Here is a 21265-nt window from a genome sequence, read left to right as displayed (position 1 = left end):
CTTCAACAGCTACAGCTTCTTTCGCCGCTGCGGTCTGCTGTTGAAGCTCCGGGCGGCCGGGTCGTAAGAGCTCCAACTCCCGAAGTTTCCGATCTGCCTTTCCGAGGTCCTCTAAAAGGACTCGTCGCATCCCCACTTTCTTAGTTATGCAATAGCCTCTCACTATTACCTTAAAGGCGTCCCACTCCGTGGCCCTTGCCCCAGTCGTGCTCTCATTCTCCGCGAAGTAGGTGGTGATCCTGTCTTCCAGTTCGCTCAGAAACAATAAATCCTCCAGCATTTTGGGGCGCAACCTCCAAGTTGGGACACAGGGGGTACCCGGGAACCACCTGAAGTCTGCCAGAAGAGGGTTGTGGTCGGAAATAGTCCTCGCTAAGTACTCGGATCTCGCAGCCGAGGATACCAATTCCGCCGATCCCAAGAACCCATCCAGCCTCACATGCAATTCATGCATACCGGAGAAATGAGAGTAGTCCCGGGTATACGGGTGTTGGGCTCGCCAGATATCCGTCAGTCCCCATTTAGTCTGCCATTCCTGTCTACCCTTGGCTACCCGGCATGTTGGTGAGTCCGCCAGGGAAGGGTGTGATCTATCAAGGTCTATGTCCACCACCGAGTTGAAGTCCCCTCTGATCAGGAGTGGCCCAGCCAGATAGTGGGCCAAGGAGCCCGATAGCGCCGCGAAGAAGGCTAGTTGGTCCACGTTAGGCGCATAAATGCTGCTAATATTTATGTCTTTTCCCCCCAATTTGCCCGCTATGGCCACAAACCTCCCTTCCGGATCCACAGTAAGTTTCGTCACCTGCAGGGGGACCCCAGCTCTTATCCAAATTAGCGCGCCTCTAGCATAGGCCGAGTATGTGGTGTTATATACCTGTCCCCTCCACCTGCGCTGCAAGGCCAATCCCTCTGCTTTCGTGAGGTGCGTTTCCTGCAATAGCGCAATCTGTACTCCCCTACGCACGAGATAAGGGTGTATCTTGTGGCGCCTGGACATGGTATGCAGCCTGCGCACATTCCAGGTAATGCATTTCAAAGTGGATAATTCAGCCATTGTCCCATTGCGTCCTGCCATTTCTCTCCCATTCGTGCTCCAGAAAGATCAAACACAGTGGTTGCTTTGCACCGATGGCGTACCCACTCCCCAACAACAACAGTTCAACCCCAAACCATACCTCCCCCCCCACCCTCCCCAGAACAGGTCCCAAAGATCGCAATCTAGTTCCCATCCAAACTGTCCCCAGAAAAACGAAGACTATCCTGACGGTAGCCACCGCAGGCGTGCCTTAAGGGCAATATGGGGGTCGAGCACCGACAGGGGGCCTCCCCACGTCCGAGCTACCTAGTTGCGATCGAGCCATAATTATCTAGGGCAAGCAGAGGTCTTATCCCCAACCCATCCATCATCAAATTAACTAACATTCCCCGCGAGGGCTCGCCCCCCTTCCCGCCACCCAGTCCTTTGTTGAAATCGGCTCACCCGAGATCACCCTTGTCCATCTAGTATCCCCTCTGCCGTCTCTGGGGTGATCACAGGAAGGGGCACACTGTCAGTTTCGGAGTCCTCCGTGTCTGTACGGTCTTCACCACCGCCAGGTTCCGTGTCTTCGATTATGGGCCCGCCTTGAGATCCCGACATACTGGACACCATCTCCAACACACCTCGTCGTTCCGCCGTTGTCTCCATAGTCGAGGGTCGACCAAACCTGCCCCGGCCGTTCTGGATCCTTTTAGACCTCCGCCGTAGTCCGACCTCCGAGGTAGCCGAGAAAGAAGACCCAGGGCCATCCTTGCCAGCTCTATACAGTTCCAGCCAGCTGCATGCATCATCCGAGGTATCAAAAAATGTAGTTGTGCCATCCAGTATGATTCGGAGCCTCGCTGGAAATAGCAATGAATATTGAATACTCTCACTTCTCAGTTCACGCTTAATTGCTAAGAAGGAGGCTCTCTTGCGCTGGGTCTCGTAGGTGTAGTCCGGGAAGATATTTACTTTACTGTTCTCCACCTGGAAGGGTCCATTCACCCTGGCATTATTAAGGAGCAGGTCCCTGTCTCGGAAGTGCAGCAACCGAGCTACCACGGGTCGCGGAGGTCGGCCTTGTTGCGGCGGTCTGGATGGAACCCTGTGCGCCCGCTCCAGGGTGTAAAAAGAGGAGAGCACCTCTGTCGCCACCACCGTTCTGAGCCAGTCCTCTAGATAGGCCACCATGTCCCCACCTTCGATTTTTTCCGGTAGCCCCACTATACGGATGTTGTTCCTTCTATTGCGTCCTTCCGCGTCCTCTGCCCTCCTCTCCAGTGCATTGATCCGAATCAGGGCGTCCTTCATGGTGGCAGCTAACGTTTTTTGCGCCGGCTCCAGGGTTCTAACCGAGCTCTCCACCTCCTTGACTCTGTCTGAGAGCTCGCTCCAGTTCTTTACTGATTGTGGTGAGCTTGGAGACAGATTGCTGCATTGTGGATACTGTAGTCTCAATGCCAGACACTCACTTTTCCATGTGCGTTATCCTGTCTACAGCTCGGCATAGATCTTGGTGGACAAGCATAACATCAGAGTCCACTCTCTCAAACTGCCCCAATTTTGGTTTCTAGGGCATCCCATGACTGGTCAATGGTGGCGAGGATCTCATCGATGTAAGCCCCCCACCATGCTGCTCATTCCTCGGCCTCAGGGTCTCCGCTGACTTCGCAGCCGTGTGGACAAATGTATCCAGGGTCCCTTGCTTGCTGGGAGGGGAATTCTTGTCTTTATCCATGTCGGGATTTTGGTTGACAGGTGGCTGGGGTCGTTGAGTGTTTCTGGCCAGCTGGACTTGCCAGTTTCAGGAGTCACCTAGGGCGGCACAAACAGTCCTACTGGGACCGTCAGTGCCCTCCCACCGGGGAAATCAGAACCACAAGCGCTCACCACAAGCCACCTCTCAGTCACCCCGCATGGTCCCCCAGTGTTGGGTGAGGTGCCTCAATCCCATGTTGCACCACCCCAATCACTGTCCCGGGGGGGACAGTAACCAAGGCACCCAAGATCAGCGCTGCCCTACAGTGACATTCTGGGTCACAGAAGGGGAAATCTCCACACCCTTTCTTACCTGCGGTGCCCTCGTGGGACTGCACAGTGGCAGGGGGCTAGGACACCATGGCCCAACAGTAGGGGCAATCTCCAAACGTAGTCAATAGTGAGAGGGGCCTCTCCTTCGCTCCCAGCAGCTCCAAACCCTCCACATGGCCTCACCCCAGGGCCGGCTATCTCCCACGGCTCAGGTCAAGGACGCATAGGGAGAGTCTCAGCACTTGCTCTGCTAGGCCCCTGTCTCCACAACTCACTTCGAGAGAGGACACATCTGTTCCACAGTGGCGGGTCTGCTCATTACGTCCCCAGGGTGTCACCGGATTAGTTGCCCCACCAGAGACCAGGAATCTCACCTCGGGCACATGGAGGCCGCTTTGATGCTCGCCGGCTGTGCACAGCTCCCCGCACCGCCTTCTCCAGTCTGTTTTCGAGAGCTGCATGTCCCATAGGGGGCGCCACAACACACCCCTCTTAGATGGCCACATACAATGCTGGTAGCAGAAAGATGGGGAAGGCTGTCAGGTAGAACGCACTGAGCCGATCTAGATGTGGCCACCATCTTTAGAGTCCAGATCACACCCCCTTCATGGTGAGTTTTAGTGTCAAAATAGCCACCTCTTGAGCCAACCAAGCTATATCCACAACTTCACTTCTTGCACTTACTCCTTTAAAGACTCGTTTTGCCTCCTAAGTCATTCAGTTCACCTCTATCCAAGTGGCAAAAAATATAAAAGATATCAATGTTCTACATTTTACAGCACCATCTCACAAAACCTGCCATGCTAAGATAATGAAGCTATGTCAGCATTCTATCACCTATCTTATCACTAAATGTATCACATCCCACTGAAGCAGCCAAATGTCCCATAATCTTGTTTCCATTATGGCCAGATATCTGGCCTTTATGCCTATCCAAAATACAAGCCCCTTTAATAACACACAAATGGACTTGGACAGAACAATCTACTGAACGATTTCCAAATCAGGTCTCCATTCCAGAAGGGAACTACTCACTGACCTTGATCAGGAGCAGCTATGTGCTCTCATCCTCATGCATCTCTCAGCAGCGTCTGAAATATTTAAACACAAAATACACCTGTAGCACTGAATGAGTAGCCCTCAACTTGTTCTCCACATGTCTTTCTAACACTTACTATAGGTCTAATGAGCTAAAACTGCCCCTTCCAGTCCAGTGATGCTAATGCCACCTTTAGTGTATATTAAGGTTCAACCCTCTTCAACATCTCCATGATGTATTTATACAAAGGGCATCATATGTATGTGGATTACTGTCAAATTTCATGAAATGGGCTAACAAAAAGACAAAAAAGTGCCTGGACAGTGTCAGAGACTGGATGCAAGGAAGCTGGGCTTGCCAGGCTCTGGAGTAGTTACACTCCTTAGAAGCTCTGGTGCATCCCTTTCTCTAGGGGCATCACAGTGAAGGTCCAGTGGTGAGCCTCGTGCAGCGGGGGTATTCAATTGAGTGTCCGGGAGTCGCACGCAGAAGAGAAAGGCAGAGATGAGCCCTGCCACAGAAACCCTAATTCCAAGATGGAACCGGCCTGACTACTGGGTTGGAAAGGTCAGCTTTCGGAGGATGCACTGATCGGCCCTGGTGAAGGAGACACACAGAGGGTAGCAAGGTGCGCAATGTCCCTGAGGAGATGTAGTGACCGGGAGCCTCCTGCCTACTACTCTTTGCTATTCCAAGGCTTGTGGCAAAGGAGAGGATGAGGAGATGGCGTTGGGGAGTGTGTACCGCATTCAGACCTAAGGTCTTGAGTTGAGTGGATGTTCCCTCTGTAACTGCTTGGGCCTGTAACCTTTAAAAGGACCTAGTTGCGAATAAATAGAGCGTTTGAGTTTTGGTGAGTTGCGATGGCCGCTAAGGAAGAAAATAGGAAACCTGTGAAGTGTGACCTGAAAGATGATGCAGAGCAGAAGAGGTGATGACTCCAGGAAAGGAAAGAGTATGAGGACAAAGATCAGAATCCCCAAGGGAGCAATTCCTTGTTATAGGCAGCCAAGCATGACTTACAGGAATACAGAAGAATATTGAGCAGACGGCCACTTCCATCGATACCACCCTTACATCCATTGATATTAGGATTTCGAAAAAGGAGAGAGATGATACAACATGAAATAAACATCAAACAAAATGTCAATTTGCAGGAGGGGTACAATCCTGATATCGCCAGACTATAGCCAGGACAGGAGCAAGGAGGAGCTGTTTACAGAGTATTAAATAGGAAATGCTCCAACTGTCTGTGGTTTTGCACAATGGCAGACATCTATTCATACGCAGGGAGGTTGCAGAGGCCTTTTTGGAAGTGTGTTGAAATGAATATATGGACAAGATTTTAATCAGAATTTGGCTATACCTTCATTATTTTTTATGCCCTTGACTGGGCTGTGCACAATGTGGTAATTTCCCTTTAGTCTAGGAAGATTCTCCTTTTCCAATATGGCTGGCAGTCATTTTGACTCTGGGAATTGGTCTGACCTTGGTTCAGTTTCCCTCCTGAATCTTCCTCCATGATCTCCTTTCTAGGTTTATACTTAATGGAAGGGGTGAGAGTTTGATCAAGAACCTTAATAGCAAGGTGGCTATATTATCTTCACGGGGAAGGTTCTATTCTTGATTGTAATGTGGCATATACTTTACAGAGTTCCGGTAATAATAAATGCTTGAAACCTAAAAACTGAAAGCATCAGAATTGACACATACCTAACTTTTCTTTAACTGAGATACTGCTCCTTAACCAGGTAACCTACCTTCACTCCATATTGATTGGCCCTCAACTCATGGGCCCCCTGCCACTTCCCTCTCAAAATGTATGCAGTCTGGGTGTAGGCCTAAATGCAAATGACTCCCTGAGTGAAAAACACATTATATCATCTACACATCCTTTGACCACTGCTACATATGTTGCTTCAGTCTCAAAGGAATGGTTCTTGGTTTGATCGCCAATGTGACTATTATAACACATTAAAATATGATTTCCTGGCAGAGGCATGGTAATCTCAAAAGAGTTCAAAAATACAATGCTTGCACAATTGGTCTAAAGCAGATGCACTTGCAAACATGTTCCTAAGGGCCACAAAGTTTGGTCTGTGATGTGACCGAAGCCCGCATTGATGCCAGCAGGATGGCAAGGTGGGTATAGGGGAAGCAGGGTATAAATCTAGCATATGAATTGCACAATAAGAGAAGCTCGAAATACATGACTTGTGATGTGTGTTATGCAAAACCTTCTCCTGCATTTGATTCGAATAACCTATAATATTGTTCATGTAGACCCGAACCTGGGCCACCAAAAGAGTGCACATAATGACTGACTTGGCTCTTAGTTCACTATTGGTATTGTTATTAATATGGGAGGAAATTAAATCCTTCTAAATTCATAATTGAAAACTATCACTTTAAAAACATACTTTTCAATGTACTGATATAATCGGATGTACTAGGGTAAAAGGGTTCTGCATGTTCATGAAATAAACATCGTTTTATTTTTTAAGAGATCTTATCATATTTTTACACTTTTGTTGCAAGATGTCTATGAAAATGAAGGTGTTCCTAAAGTTGGTGCAGGTCGCCCTAGCTGCTTCCTTTCTTTAACTTCAATTAAGCCTTAAATATAGGCTTGCCTGTTGATTCAACATCTTTTTAATGCTAGTATTGAGCCAAGTGAACAGCAGCCTAGTGCTGCTGTTTAGGAGGGGGGCACATGTTAAGGTCAGGAGGGCCGCATGCGCCCTCGAGCCGTACTTTGAGTATCACTAGTCTAAAGCGTACCTGAGGGTAGAGTTTAAGACCTTATTAGTTCAGCACAATCCTCTTTATAATGAAGTTCTATCCTACATCACGAAACATCTACCTGACATGTGGTAGGTCACCATAAATCATCTCAACGTACATCTAGTGAGCTGCAAATGCTTTGGTTGCAGGTCATTCAGCGCTCAATGTTCATCCTTCTGGATTTTTTCTTCCTCCATTGCTAAGAACTCAATATTATTTCCTAAAATTAGGAAAACCCCTAAATCGTGATCTCTTCTGCTGACATTTAAGCTGCTCCCCTATCATTCAGAAGAAGCTCTGAGATTTAATGCATCAGCTGATTATCCTTTTGCTTACTTTCTGAAATTCCACCTTATGGCAAGCTTTTCAGAGTGACCTCCCACCATTTTCTATGTCCTCTCCCTTCTTTTCCTGAGGACCTTGAGCTTGGGCTACTTTCTTTTCTTGCCCACCCAAACTCCAGCCATTGAGGTCAATGTACTGTGGATGCCACTCCCTCAGACTTCGTCATACTTCTGATTTCAGAGGAACTTGAATGACTTAGATATAATGATTATCAGCTAGGGAGGAGGTAGGTTTGTATGTGAAGTTATGAAAGATACTGTAATTGTACTTCACATGATAAAATAAATCTGTAAATGGGTCTGGTTTCTGCTACTTATCAAACAAATGCATTTATTATCCATCAAATCCATTCGAATTTGCGCTGTCAGTAACTTTGTTCCACTGCGTCTGCCTCACAATGTGGCTGTCCCCAGACTTCTCTTTCCCATCCAGAGATAGTCCCTTTTTGCTTTCTGTGGCTTCACTGTTTATTCTTTCTTCCTCCCTGTTCTGGAAATGTCCCCATATGTCTCCTTCTCTTTATCCTGATTCTTTCTTGCCTATTGTTCCTCCCTCTAGCCCTTCCTGTATTCTAATTGATTAAGTAAGGTTTACAGGCCCCTCCCTTCATTGGGCAACTCCAGCCTCCTGTCTTGAAAACTGGCCCATCCAGAAGGTAAGTTCTTGGTCTACTCCATCCTCTTTCCCATTAGTATCTTCTGTTCAGGAAGATTTTCAATCAGGAAACTTGACAGGAAATCCACATTGTTCTGAAACTGTTCAACTCTATGAATAACTTTAAAAGTATTGGTTGCAGTGAAAGGAACCACCTTAAACCATAGGGCTTTGTCCTTTTATTTGCCATTCACATTAATGGAGCATGGTGTGTGAACAGGAGAAAGGGCCGAACTTCCAAATAACATTGTATGGGTTCAGTTACCCACTTGATGGCCAGCCTTTCGTTTTTTGATAACTGAATATCAAGTTTCTCTGTGATACATTCGGACACAACAATATAATTCTGGCCTTTCCTTGATTGCTCATACCATTGAAGTAAAACAACCCCTAGTCCAATTTCTGTGGCATTAGTTTGGAGAGCTAATGAACTGGAAGAATCTGGGCATTGCCAAACTGGATTTGGATGTTGGAGATGCTTATTCATTTTTTCTGCCCTAGAACATCAGTAAAAGGTCTAGCTATAGGCAAATGTTAGGAATGAAACAAATATAATACTCTATTAAACCTAGGAATGCCTTAAAATTCTTCTTATTCTATGGTACACTTGCTCTATGGCTGCTTCCTTATCCTCTTCTGAGTTAGTCAGCCATTGACCTAGAAGATACCCTAGATATTTATCCTAGTGAGCAGACAATATACTCTTCTTTGCGTTGATGTGTAGCTTCTTTTTTAAGAGATTCTAACACTGGAGTTGGATGAACCAAATTCTCCTCTCCGTAAGAGGCTACAAATATCAATATTGGATAATAGGAATGTACTAATCTTTATAGCACAGGCTCGGTTTTGTCCAAAAGGAGAAATTGGAAATTGCCATAAACCATTGGGAGTAGGAAAAGCTGTTTTTGATTGAGAAAGATTTTCCGATACCCTTTTCTTAGGTCTAGGGCAGATATACATTTCGCTTCCTCTAACTGCTCAATCATCTTCTCAAATCTAAGCATTTGGTAGGGATGAAACTTTGTTATCTGGTTCACCTGTCTAAATTCAATCCAAAAACCTATACTTTCATCTAGTTTTGTAACTAATACCACAGAGCAGTCCTGTTTGCATGTGGGTTGTTCAACAATGCCCATTTATAATATATTTTTATTTCTTCCTGAATAGCAGCTCTTTGTGATTCTTGCATGTTATATGTTTTTTGTCTTATGACTTTTCTGGGTTAGGTCATAATGTGGTGTTATGTTAGATTAGTTTTCTTAGGCTCATGGGGATATAATCCCAGAAGTGAGTTTATGTTAAGCCATTCTCTCTACTTTTTGAGTTTTATTTTAATTAAAAACAATAATTACTTCATCTTCTGATGACATTATTGTTTCTACTAAATGCAGGTAACATGACTATCCTGGCTCTCTTTTTGACTTTCCAATTATTCACATTGATATTTAACTCCACCTATTATGGCGTTGTACAGTCCTTCCCATGTTGTTAACTTTTTGTGGTCATTGGAGGGTAACAAAAACTGTACCCAATCATCCAGTGCAAATCCTCTACATCAGGTTGGACGATCATAATAATGCTACTGTTGTTCTTGAGCTTTTATCATATTATCCTTCATAATGTTAAGACTTATTTTTATACAGGCTTGTATTTGGTTTATGTATTGTAAAATAGTTTTCCCTTTATTTATTTTTTTCTCCCAGTATTCCATAGCTATTTCAAGTAGTTTTCTAGGTTTACTGCAACTTGATATTTCAAATGGAGAGAATTCTATAGAAGTTTGGACTTGGCAACGGAGGACAAAGAAAGCAAAGGGTAACATCCTGTTCCAGTTCTTCCATCCCTTGTCTATGAGAGTGGTATTGTATCGTTACACTAGTCTATCAGTTTAAGGATGGTGAGCATATGTTCTTAGCTTATTAATACCCAATCGTTGACAAATATGCTGCATACGTTTAAAAGCAAAGGATGTCACTTTATCCAAAAGGATTTCTAATACAAATCATGTACGTGAAAATACATCAGTCACAGTTACCAATTTGTGTGGTGGATATTTGTCATAAAAGTATAGGCTCCAGATATTTATCAGCATAGGTTACAAGTAGATATCAATATCCCCTGTAGGATGGAATTAAAGGTCCAACTAAATCCATGCCTATTCAATAATAGGGATATGCTGTAAGGAAGACTTAGAAGTATGACAGGGATTTACTTTCTGACATACTTAACGCTCTTTACAATGTTTCTTTATATGTACAAATATGCCTGGCCAGAAAATCCTTTCTAAAATAATATTGTCTGTTTCAAAATTCCCTCTACTTAAATAGGCATGCAATAGATATAAAACCAGTCCTCAGAAGGAGGGGTTTGGTATTAACAATTAAGATTTATCTCTTTCACATCCTCTTCTATATAAAAACCCATTCTTAAGGAAGAAGAATGAAAGTACCTGTGGAGGGTCTTCTTGATCTTTGGCCTATCTCCAGACTTCCAGTAAAGCTGGGTCTTCCCTTGGAGCTGCTCAAAATTTCCTGTTCCCATAATCTTCTAAACTGGTTACTACTTGTTTTTTTTCCTGTTTAGTGCTCTATTCTTTTTCTCTTCCCGCCTTTCTCTCTCTTGGGGCATGTTTCACAAACTGGACTTTGTAGTAAGTAGTACATCATTTCCCCAACATCTTCAGGCTTTCCTTTCCAATTTTGCGCTTTTGGAAGGCACATGGTAATTTAATACCTTTAGGTATGGAAAAATTATGATGTTGGCTAATCCATTTCTGTATGTTAGTAGAAGATTCTGGGCTCTACCATCAATCACCTAGATTCTTGAGTCTATAAAATAGGGGCAGAATGCATATTTAGTTCCTGAATTTGATTTGCTTTGATGCCTTGCTGCTTTGATTCCTAGTCTTTCTAATATTGTCTGTTCAATTTCTAAGTACAGGGCGTCTACACATGGGTTTGCAGCTTGATATGTTGCTTATAGGTCTACTGACAGCAGGAAAACATTACATAGGTTCCTGTCTCTCACGTTGTCATGCTACATTTTGTGCTATTTTCTCAATTACGTTCTTTCACAGTTTTTAGGAGTGCAAAAAGTGCATTTAGATGTACTTTTTCATGAGCCACCATTTCTGCCTTATGATTGCATCATCCTCAGTGGTTGCAAGGTAGAACTTTCTTGCTGTGAGGCATGTGCAATCGTTTCCAAAGCTAATTGCTGTGTCTCTGCTGTTGTTGAATTAGCACAACCATTTCAGAAATCAATTATGTCTCACTTCTCATTGCACTTTGCAATAAGTCACAAAAGAAAATACATCTCTAAATGGGTCCGGTTTCTGCTACTTTATAAACAAATGTATTTATCACTTTTTCATACTTATTTTGGTTCTTGGTAAATGTGCTATAAGATACAATCTTGTGTTTGGTCCTTCATATTTCTGGTGTTGGTCGTTCACCCTATGGTTCTGGGTCTCTTTTCTCTCCCAGAATGATTGCCCCACAAAAATAGGCAGGTATAATTGAGAGTGTATAAAATGGAAAAAACGCTGACTTCTTCTTTTACTCATCTTTTCCTTACCTTGTTTCTTCTTCACTCTTTGCTTTTACTGTCAACATTCCTACAGTCTTTCCTTTCTGTCGATTTCTAACTTTCTTTAACTGTCTTTTCTACTTTCTTTGTCTTTAACATTCAAGTCCTGGGCACTCCATAGCCTCTCTTCCATGGTTAATGATGATATATGCCTGAAATAAAGTCAGTTCTCCCCGCTCTCTGTCCTTTATTCCTTAGATACTTGCCTGGGTCCAAGACCTATCTTTAGGTCGTAGGTGAGGAAAAGTGATGCCTCCTAGTGTAGCTGGGTGTGCCACTAGTCTTCCTCCTCACACCCTCTCTAGCATCTCTTTGGAGCTTGTACTGCCTCAACATCTTACTGGCTCACGCTTCCCCAGTTTCTGTCCTCCCTCTTCTGCCCTGCGGCATCTCTGTTTCTCTGTTTCCACACCTTAGTGGGAAGTTGCCATTTGGCCACTTTTGTGCCTCACGATGTCTTCAGTGTATAGGTTGACTCCCTCCGGTCTGTGTAAGTTTGAGCGGCTGGCCCTTTTTCCCCACAGCGACCTCTGTGTGCTACTGTTCCCCACAAGTCTTCCCCTTCCTATCTAGAGGATAGTCCTTTTTACTTTCTCTGGTGTCACTATTTATTCTGTCTTCCTTCCTTTTCTGGTATTGTCTCTTTCCCGTCTCCTCTCAAATTTCTATCCTGTCTAATGCGCTTCAATCTAATTTCTTCCTTTTTTGTTTGCAGGTCACAACCCTCCTTGACGACAAGAGGTCTGTTACGACCCTAACCTGAGAAGTGTGGCTCACTGGTTAGAGGAGGCAGACCTGGAAGCAGAGGTCAGCCCGGGACCAGGGTTCAATTCCCGGCTCAGCGGGGTCTTGAGTCCTAAAATGTCCATGGACTCGACAATTCGCGCTCCGGTGCCTACTCGATTCACAGGTTCACACTCTGTGACTCTGGGCAATAGCTTGCTTAATCTCCACAAAGGCCCCTCGCGGCGGGATGCCTGGCTTTCACCTTGCGGATACCCTGCTGTGGTTATCTCACAGGGGAATACCAGGACAGATTCCCTAAGCAAGCGCTTAGAAACCGCTTGGTGATTTGCGCTATATAAATTCCTGTACACACACATGTACAAATTCCTGTACATGTACCCATCCTCAAGCTAAGTCTGCTCCATCATGACTGATACAGATACTGGAGAACTGTAGTTACAGATAAAGTAACCTGCTTCTTTTTCAGCACTGGATCTTTCATAAATTCACTCGCATGAACGAGGCAAGCAACCAGTACTAATACCAACAATTACTTAAATAGAGGAGACAATTGCCTGCCCCATCCCTGAATCTCTCACAGCTTCTGTGTCCAAGAAGTAGTGCCTTGTGAATGTATAATAGCTTTTCCTTGTAGCCACCCTGACAATATCAGTCAATGGAATTACTGGCCTACAGCGCTACCGCTGCTTCTCTCGTCGAATGTACAATGACTTTTACCTGCAGTGTGCTGTCTGCCTAACCTGACAGTAGCTCATGGCTGCCACTGTACACCTGGTCACTCCTTGCTTGGATTGTGGGTCACCTTTGTTCCTTCAAAAGGAGAGAAAAAATTCTCTGTCCATTTAAAACGTTCTATTCCAGCAATATAATACATCAATCATCTCCTAATATCGAGGAAGTAGCGTCCTCTCCACTGCATTGATGGATTTATAGAGAAAGACACAAGTCTATTCAGATGAAAGTCTGTGGGAACTGAGCACAAACATCTGGTTAGTATGAAGAATAAAGGTATGCTTATAGAAACTAAGGAAGGGTTATTTGATAGTGCTTGAATTTCACGGTCCATTGTGGCTGACATCACCAGCAGCAAAGCCACACTCCAAGGCGTACATAACTTCTGCTATATGAACAGGTTCAAATGGACTTTTTATCAGCTGCAACAAGACCATATGAAGTTCTCATTTGACCAATGGTTGAGTGAATTTTGCACTGGGACGCCTCGTCGCTGAGGCAGCCATGCGCATTATAAATCCTATAATAAATAAATCATGGAGACTGAATAACCGGAAATGCGAAATCTCAAAATCGGTTCTATGTGCATCTTCATGGACGTATGCTTACACCCTTATTGTGCAAGCAGTAGCAGATCTGGAAGTATTGGATGTAACCGGAGATCCATTTGCAAATGCTGACTCAGTCATCTCTGGAGCTATGAGTATGATGCAGGATGTCTCTTACTTGATTTTGGCAAATGTTCTGGTGATGAAAGAAAATTGAAGAAAGGCTTATGTGAAGTTTCCTCTCCATGTCATTGAAAAGATATCCCCTCTTGTCTCAGGCTGCCAATACGTGCTGGCAAAGTATTTGTTGTTGTTTTTGGCTCATGCTTGTAGCATTTTCCTACTGATCTTTTTAGATCTCTGTTGCTTGTCAAGCTTCTCTTGTAATAGCTGCACGTGTAGGTGTAGTGGGCAATGTGGAATGAACATGATGCAGGACAATGTGATAACTACCAAGGACTTATAGGTACAGTCTGGAGCTGTTGAAAACAGTGGCAATAGCCGGATGTAGTGTATCAGTTTCTCAGATGACAATGCATTTTCTTCTTTGTAGTCTAAAATGGCTTCCAAAAACTGTATCCTAGCCAAAGTATTGAGTGAAGCTTTCTCCTTGTTAAAAGCTGGTCTAATCTTTGAAATAGTCATAGGTAGGCTTTGGAAGATGCCTCTACCTCAAAGATAGACCTGCCTTTAATCAATCAATCATTAAGGTAAGGGCTCATTAGCTGCCTTTGGTGTCTGACGAGTGCAGCAATTGGAGCCAGACTTTTTGTGATGATCCAATCCAAATGGGAGAAAACAAAACTGGTAGAACAAAACGGCTACTTGGAATAAAATATATCTTTAGATGTTTCGAGGATAGGAATGTAAAAATATGCACCTCCAGCCTTGTTAAAAATGTCACACCCTGAAGAAGTTGAAGGTCTTCCTGCAAAGTTACCATCAGCAAGGACTGTTTTTGAGGTATTCGTTTAGTCAACATACGTCTCAAATAGGACAGTAATCCTAAAATTTCTCTCTGTTGTGAAAGAATCTTGAGTAGAAGTCTTTTTTTTACTGGGACCTGGTTGAGTGTCCCTTCCCATAACAGTTAAAGAACTTCTAATGCTGACTGCGTTGAAGATGGGTTTCTTTTATTAGTGGACTAATTCCAGAGTAATGCCCTAACAAAACAAGCCCATGTCCCAACTGTCCGAATGACTCCTCTTTTCTTGCGCTGTGATGAGTAAGACAATCTTTTGTTACTTCTGGACTGTTGGGGAGGTTGAAAGTATTGTTGATTGTAATATGAATGTTGAGGTTGCAACCAATGGCCGTGGTATGGCTGGTACGTACCACACAAAGGCTGGTCGCATCCTTGTGCTTGTATAAAGTACTGCAGGCATCAAGATTGTATCTTGCCCAAGGATTGTGCCATCTTGGTTTAGTTTTAATATTGTGTTTTCTACATGAGGGCCAAATACAGACTCTCCCACAAATGGTAAGTGCAAGATTCTGCTTTGTACTTGCATGCGTAAGAATGTGCTTCTTAACCAGCCCTGTTGTTGTAGCGCACCCACTCCTGCCAGGTTAAAGTCCAAGATTGTGGCTATGCCAGATCACATCTGGCAGTCATATTAGCCTACCATGGCAAGGAGTTACATGACCTGATTGAGGATTTTGCCCCAAGAATTCATCCTGTGACCCTTCCTGTCCTGGTTGCAGGTATAGGGAGACCCCAGATTGCTAAATTTCCTATGCACCACCACCATGACTACTGAGTCAGTTTCTTAATGAACGATGAGACAGATATGCATGCTATCATGCTCCCTATATTTCTTCCCGAGTCTAGGTTCTGCATCAGTTTTTTACACTCCAACCTTATGTGATAATAGTTCAAGTTCATGAATTTGTATAGCGCACTACTCACCCAGAGGGTCTCAAGGCGCTTGGGGGATGAGGGGGGTACTTTACTTATCAAATATCCAAGTTTTAAGTTGTTTTCTGAAGGAGAGGTGGTTCTGTGTAAGGCGGAGGTGGGTGGGGAGAGAATTCCAGGTTTTAGCCGCTAAGTAGGAGAAGGATCTTCCCCCCTTGGTGGATCTGTTGTTGCGCGGAATAGCGGCTAGGGCTTGCTTGGACGAACGAAGTTGGCGGGTGGGTTGTAAAAGGACAGGCGCGTGTTGAGGCATTCGGGTCCTAGGTTGTAGAGGGCTTTGTGAGCGTGGGTGAGGAGTCGGAACGTTATCCTCTTGTTGACGGGGAGCCAGTGGAGGTCTTTCAGGTGACCGGAGATGTGAGCTTGGCGGGGGATGTCGAGTATGAGTCTGGCTGAGGCGTTTTGGATGCGTTGGAGTTTATTCTGTAGTTTGGCTGTGGTTCCGGCGTAAAGGGTATTTCCGTAATCCAGTCGGCTTGACCAGTGCGTGGGTAACCGTTTTTCTTGTTTCGGTGGGGATCCAACGGAATATTTTTTTGAGCACGCGAAGGATGTTGAAGCATGATGAGGAAACAGCGTTGACTTGTCTGGTCATCGAGAGGGAGGAGTCCAGGATGAAGCCCAGGTTGCGTGCGTGGTCCGTAGGTTTGGGTGCGTTTCCTAGGGCCGGTGGCCACCATGAGTCGTCCCAGGCAGAAGGGGATGATCCTAAAATGAGGACTTCCGTTCTGTCCGAGTTCAGTTTTAAGCGGCTGTTCTTCATCCACTCGGCCACTTCTTTCATCCCGTCGTGTAGGTTGGTTTTGGCGGAGTTTGGATCTTTGGTGAGGGAGAGGATCAGCTGGGTGTCGTCTGCATAGGAGATGATGTTGAGGTTGTGTTGGCGCGCGATGGATGCGAGGGGGCTCATGTATACGTTGAAGAGGGTGGGACTGAGTGATGATCCTTGTGGTATGCCGCAGATGACTTCGGTGGGCTCCCATCTGAAAGGGGGGAGGCGGACTCTCTGGGTTCTTCCGGCGAGAAACGAGATGATCCAGTCCAATGCTTTTCCTTGTATTCCGACGTTGTTGAGGCGTTGAATGAGGGTGCTGTGACAGACCGTGTCGAAGGCTGCGGAAAGGTCCAGTAGGATGAGGGCGACTGTTTCTCCGTTGTCCAGTAGAGTTCGAATGTCGTCTGTTGCTGCGATGAGGGCGGTCTCGGTGCTGTGTTTGGCTCGGAAGCCGGACTGTGAAGGGTCGAGGGATTTGTTGGATTCGAGGAAGGTGGCGAGCTGACTGTTGACGGCTTTCTCAATGACTTTGGCAGGGAAAGGGAGGAGCGAGATGGGGCGGTAGTTCTTAAGTTCAGTGGGGTCAGCTGTGGGTTTCTTCAGAAGGCGCTGAGTTCGGCATGTTTCCAGCTTTCCGGGAAGGTGGCGGAGTTGAGGGAGCAGTTGATGACGTCTTGGAGATGGGGTGCGATGATGGAGTCTGCTTTGTTGAAAATGTGGTGGGGACATGGGTCGGTAGGCGATCCTGAGTGGATGGAGTTCATCAGGCGGATGGTGTCTTCCGTGGTGATTGGGTTCCAGGCGCAAAGGTTGTTCGAGGGGGGTTTTGATTCAGAGGTGGGTGGGGTGGATTGGTCTCCGGACTGGTTTTCAAAGCTGTTATGAATGTCAGAGATTTTGTTGTGGAAGAAAGAGGCTAGGGAGTCGCAGAGGTCTTGGGATGGGGTGATGTCGTTGGTGCCGGCGGTGGGGTTGGTAAATTCTTTGACGATGTTGAAGAGTTCCTTGCTGTTGTGGGCGTTGTTGTCAAGTCGATCTTTGAATGCTGATTTCTTGGTGGATCGGATCAGTTGGTGGTGTTTGCGGGTGGCGTTCTTGAAGGTGGTCAGGTTGTCAGTGGTTGGGTTTTTTCTCCAGGCTTTCTCGAGCGTACGACAGAACTTCTTGGATGTCTTACGGTCATCGTTGAACCAGGGGGCTTTTTTGCTACTTTGCTTGATTTTATGGTTTTTCAAGGGTGCTAGTTCGTCGGCGCTGTGGGTGATCCATCTTGTGAGGTTGATGGCAGCTTGGTTTGGGTCTGATGTTTTGGCAGGAGGGTTTTTGTGAAGCGAAGTAAGGAGCTGTTCGGTGGTAATTTTGTTCCAGTTTCTTCGGGGGATTGGTTGAGGGAGGTTGTGGGTCGTGGTTTTTTTGTAGTTGAAGTGAACGCAGCTGTGGTCCGTCCAGTGGAGAGCTGTAGTGTGGTTGAAGGAGATGTGTTTGCTGGAGGTGAAGATTGGGTCGAGCGTGTGTCCGGCATAGTGGGTGGGGGTATCAACAAGTTGTTTTAATCCGAGATTGGCTAAGTTGTCCAGGAGTGTGGTGGTGTTGCTGTCATTTTTCTTTTCCAGGTGGAAGTTGAGGTCTCCCAGTAGAATGTAGTCCTCAGAGGGAAGGGTGTGTGGGCTGATGAAGTCAGTGATGTCTTCGCTGAATCGAGTGTGGTCTGTAGATGATGGTGCCTCTGAGTGTGGTTTTGGGGTCGGTGTGGATTTGGAAGTGAAGGTGTTTGGCGGCTGCAAGGTTGTCGTCTGAGCTAATCAATGGGGATAGAAGTGTCATCTTTGTGGATCTCCAAAATCTTAGAGAAAACAGTATCTTTGGACAGCAAGCAGCAGTACAAATCACTTTGCCACCCTCTCTATTTGGGATTCAAATGTTCTGATGACATGCTTAGAGGTCTCTGCTGGTGGAGGGTGTGTCCCCTGTGGTGAACCTACATAACCGTCCCATTTGTGACCCTCAATACGAGGAGTATCATCTTGGACATCTCCTTCCTCTTTGTCATAACTGGTCCAGCCTGACAGAGTAGGGGCCACAGAGAGTGGAGGTACTTGGGTATGTTACTGTTACATCCGGTACTTGTAGTGTTGTCTGGAAATGAGCTTGCGGTATTCTCATCCTTCCCAGGTGGCTTCGATTCTCTGGAATGCACCACTCAGATGTCATAGTCCTCACGGTGCCATGATAGGAGTGCCGCTGACAGAAGTGGTTATCTACCCGTCTTAATTCTCTGCAATGCGTACATTATCAGAGACATCTCCTTTTCTTACATTTGTACTGCAGCATGTGGATACATGTTCTTTTGATTGCTGAGCCTGTGATGACTTCTGCCTCGGAGTACCATATCTCGCAGCCCTTCGGGAGTTCACACAAAAGCTGGAAATCGCTGCACCAAACTTGAAAGACGGTCTATTTATAGTGCGCCCTCTGGGTCTCGATGCTCTATATTGACATACCAAGAGGTGACAACAGCATGTTGGCTTGACTTACATCACAGTTCTTGCTTTGGCAGCAGTACGTTGGCTCCCTGAAGAGAGAAATCAGAAAGAGCAATAACTGGTGACAGTGACTTTCGTTCGGATGTGAAGAGAACACACTTGCATGTGTGCAAGGGCTCGAGGAGACGCTATGTATACAGGACTAAAGTCACAAGAATTTTAGAGATGGTGAAAGTCTAGATTTTGAAGTAAGAGCAGGATGAAAATGAACAATGCAGTGGGTTGCATGTAAAACCTTACTTTTAGTAGAATGTTGAAAAGACGAGTATTGTGTACAATCAAGTTTGAGAGTCAGCACTGTTTACCAATATAAATGCTGAAGTGAATTGATTTTGAACTCAAAGAATCCTACACCATTTGGACCTAAAGACGCATTTGAATTGAAGTAATGGTGTCCTCTGTGTATTTAGGTTTTGTGTGCCTTCAGACCTACAGTGACAAGTGTTTTTTTTGCCAAGCACATGTTTCAAAGTAGAGAGCTGGTCCCCAAGATTTTAGGCAAGATCACTGAACTAGCAGTAATCAATAACAGTAAGATTTTAAATCTAGACCGCGATACCCCACTGATGAGTTACACTTGCCTGTATTTCCTTACAGGGACTGCTCACAGAACAAGTGTAGTGCCTAAAGCTTTTAAACCTGTGCCTTTCTTCAGTTCATTTGCATTGGTAGATATAGCACAGGCACCATACACAAGGGTTTCGGTCTTTTACTGACATGCAGAAAACGAATGCTGTGCACCTCTTCTCAATGCAGGTGAAGGTGCACTGGGTCTCTTTCTTATTAGTTATTTCAGTTTATTTGTGCCCAGATCTCTTCCCTTGGGGTTACTCCTTCTGCCACTCTCTACACAAAATAGACTGACGATTGGGTAATCATGGGGGCCGTAGTTCCATGCTGCTTCTGGGGTTTTAGCAGAGGAAAGACTGCATTCTTCATTGCCTAACAGATGTTTGCCTTGGGGGAAGAGGTAATGGACGTGGTGGGTCTGCACAGTGAAACTTGTAACAAGGGACAATGTGTTTTTTATGTACAAAATGCCACAATTGAGGGTAGTTCTGATGCAAAATATTAGTCCAATTCTGCTTTACTGCTAGCTGAAAAAACTGCCTTTTGGTTGATTTTATGTTATGAGCGGTATAAACAATGCAGTGTTTTTTCGACACAAAATAACAGAATCTATGTGAGTGACAAAACATAAGCAACACTGCTCTATTTTTTTTTAAAGACAGCATTTTAATCTGTTAACCACATAGCTGCTGTCCATTTTCCCCTCCTGTGCTGAGGAATGCAGGAGCCCATTGTTCATGACGAGCTCAGCTCGTCATCAGCACACGACACCCGTGGGTGATGACGAGCTGAGCTCGTCATCAGCATCGAAAGGGTTAAACAATTACATTTAATGAAGACACTTGCACATACTCACAAACAAGTTACTTACTTTTGGAATGGCTTTCTGGCGGTTACTCTATCTAACCATTTACCTCAGACTGCAGCCGCCAGACTAGATCCAGAAACATTTTCCAGCATTTGCTCCCACATGCCAGGAGGTGGCGCTGTCAGACTCCAAGGCAGCCTCTCTGTTGTAATGTAGCTTGTGCATCCTCCCTATGCTTTCCCCTGCTCTACTGTTTGGCCCTTGATGATGTCATCGGAATGTTGGGAGGGTTGAACAGTAAGGAGTTGTCAGTTGGTATGAGGGGCTGAGCAGTGGAACTGCTCCTGGTGGGGTCTGTTTCTTGTATCTACATAACATCTTATACCAAGGATCTTAAGTGAAAAATAAACCTATAATCTTGGATACATCTATGGACTACAGATCTTTCATTACTTTAACACTGGTGACAATTTCTAAGAACCTGCGTGCAGTTTTTGAGGAAAAATTGACTTTGGACTAAAGAAACCTCAAGCTTAAATGGATTTTGGTCTTAAAGTATTTAAAGTAAATTTGTATGTAAAGTAACCTGGCAGTTCCTGGCACCTCTAGACCCCACCAGTGACCACATCAACGGTCGCCCTACCACGTAAGTGCCAGTTTCTTTCTCATTGACTATATTAATCTACTTTGGTCTTCTGCAAATTCCTACAAGCTGTTTGGGGAGGTACAGATGAGTTCGGTGTTTGCCTCCCTGTATGAATTTGATGAGGAGATATCTTGATATGGATGACAGCGTCTACAAATCAACTGTGCCATTGCCAAAAGCAGTTTGATGTACTCTTCGTGTACTTAAGACTTGGAGCATCTTTCACACTCTTGGGTGTTTCAGCAGGTTTCACTAACATTTTTCTCCAAGGTTATTTACAATTCACTTTTGTGGTTTGGCATTGCTTTGTGAGACCAGCACATGGATTATATGTACAGAGCGAGTTTCCAGCGCAATTTTCAATGTGGAATGTAACGATTAATTCTGAGACTGTGTGCCTTTCTGCACCAGAGGAAAGTGAGCGACGTGAGAGTTTGAGCCTCAATGCTCCAGTGGCAGAAAACTCTGGATTTGCAGTTGCCTTAAGTTTCACACTACAAGTCGGAGCAGAGTCTA

Source organism: Lissotriton vulgaris, chromosome 9 (assembly GCF_964263255.1).
Source record: "Lissotriton vulgaris chromosome 9, aLisVul1.2, whole genome shotgun sequence".
Classification (NCBI taxonomy): domain Eukaryota; kingdom Metazoa; phylum Chordata; class Amphibia; order Caudata; family Salamandridae; genus Lissotriton; species Lissotriton vulgaris.
This window is presented reverse-complemented; position numbering follows the sequence as displayed.